Source organism: Verticillium alfalfae, genomic scaffold (assembly GCF_000150825.1).
Source record: "Verticillium alfalfae VaMs.102 supercont1.5 genomic scaffold, whole genome shotgun sequence".
NCBI lineage: Eukaryota > Fungi > Ascomycota > Sordariomycetes > Glomerellales > Plectosphaerellaceae > Verticillium > Verticillium alfalfae.
The window spans coordinates 377-2743 of NW_003315034.1; positions in this window are offsets into that span (position 1 = coordinate 377).

The following is a 2367-nucleotide window of genomic DNA, read 5'->3' on the forward strand; positions in this document are numbered from 1 at the left end:
AGTTCATGGGCGTATTGACATAGCATCGGGCGAGTTCGAGCTTGAACGGCTTTCACTCTCTGCCGACTTTGCACTGTCTCCGACCAATGCGATTCAAATTGAGCCCCGCCAGTCCTACCATTTCTCCAATACCCTGCAATGCTGGGCTGCTCACCAAGCCCCCGTGGCTCCGGAAGTCTGCATACCGGAACACCTTATCGTAGCCAGCTACAACGTCTTGGCCGAATTCGAGTAGCCTCCTTGCTCAGCTCGATATCCTCTAATTGCTCGCAACTTACTGGCAAAGACGGCCCAGGCTGACGTGGTAGTCCTGCAAGAGGTCACTGACGACTTCCTCACTCATCTGCTGAGCAATCAGAATATTCAACAGATCTACCCCTTCGCCACCCACGGCTTACCTGACGGGCTGAGCACTGGGCCGCTCCCTAGCCTTCTCAATGTTCTCGTTCTCAGCCAGCATAGTTTCAGGTGGGGCTTTTTGCCGTTTCAACGCCGACACAAGGGATGCTGCCTTCTGGCATTTGACCACATCGGCACCCATGATGAGCAGGGCATGCCTTACCTGTCATCCTCGCAGCCACTCACTTAAGCCAAGGGCTTACAGATGTGCTGTGCTGCGAAACGTGTGATACACGCATTATCATACTGGGTAGTCACATACCACACGTCTGGGTCTCGCGGATCTCACGTGGCAACGTTCTTTCTTACACCTGAACATGCAGTCAACAGTACTATATCACGACAGACGAGGTCTCCCTGTATTCACATAGAGACTATGCTGCGGGAAGCTCAGTTTGTGATTCTTGGGCCGTTGCCCGGATGGAGGGGGCCGAGTCTTCTGATAATCTGAAAAAGCCAAGAAACCTGTGTGATGCCTTCGAAGGAGAACAAGGGGCCACATACGACCCCCAGGAGAACCCCTTAGCAGCCGTCACAATGGGCAGTGGACTCAACAACCGACTGCAAAGGTACGATCGTATTCTTCTCAAGGGCCCGGGCGTTCTCACCGTCCGGGGATTTAACATGTTCGGTTTCAACAGAAGCCCTGCAGGGATAGAGGAGACTCAAGAGCCGGTGTCTCATGCAAGTGATCACTGGGGTGTGCGATGCCTTCTTCTCAAACAGCGGCAGACACCAGGGTTGGATGCAGCACCTACGCCACAGCACACGGCCGTTACAGTGCTACCTGCTCAAGCGCCCGCAGGGTTGTCCAGCACAAATTCATTGCAGAAGTGCCTCCAGAGTCGACAGTGCATTCCAACTGATAGTGAAGAGAATATCAGAGGAGATGCATTCGAGCTTGTCAAATCAGTCATTCTTGACAGCAGTGTCAGCAATGGCCCATACACATTCACTGGACGGTTCCCAGTCGTGCTTATACCAGTCGGCTCTTACGGGCTTGGAGTCTGGACTACAGATTCTGACCTGGACTGTTTCTGCATCGGAGCCTGCAGTGCTGCAACGTTTTTCCGACTAGTCAGGCAGAGGATCGCCAAATCAGCCTCGGATGTCGTTCGAGTTCTGCGGAAAGTCAAGTCGAAGTCAGGCACTATGTTGATTCTGGAGGTTCGAGGTGTTAGGGTGGACTTGCAGTACTGCCAGTCTCCGCACATTGCTGTGGCGTAGGTAGCCTCCACACTTGCTACACGATATACCTGATGACTGACGATTACCACCAGCTGGCCTGAAATTATAAGGCGACCGCCGACGGATCCCGCATTCGATCTCAAGTTCGAGACACTCCTGAAGTTGAAGCCCGCAAGAGATTTGTTCTACTTACTCTACTCTATTCCGGACCTCGTACAGTTCCGCTTGGCATACCAACTGGTCAAGGAGTGGGCCAAGATATGGGGGATTTATGGCGCACGATTCGGCTACTTGGGAGGAATACACATCTCAGTACTCCTAGCACGCATTTGCAAATTGCTGTCGCACAGTGGCAACAGTATGTCGGCAACCAGCGTCATCACGACATTTTTCGATCACTATGCCACCTTCAACTGGCAAACGCAAGTTGCGTTTGATCCATTCTTTCACAAGCAATTTCGTTGTGACCGGTCTTTCCGAGAGCCTCTTTGCATAATTGGTTGGCATTCGCCTATCCTGAACACGTCTTCTGCAGCTTCAAGGCCGACTGTGAAAACCCTGGAGAGGGAATTTCAGAGGGCCAGAGATCGTATGATGACGAATAACATGACGTGGTCCAAGTCTCTTGGTGGGGACGACCCTTGTAATGATGAGTTCTCCGGGGGTGATCAAGACTTCTTGAAAACGTTTAAGTCATATATCAAATGGACCTTCACTATTGGGGATCTTCTTTAGAGGACGTGCAGATGTCGATGTGGATCTCGTGTGTCAGCATACTGG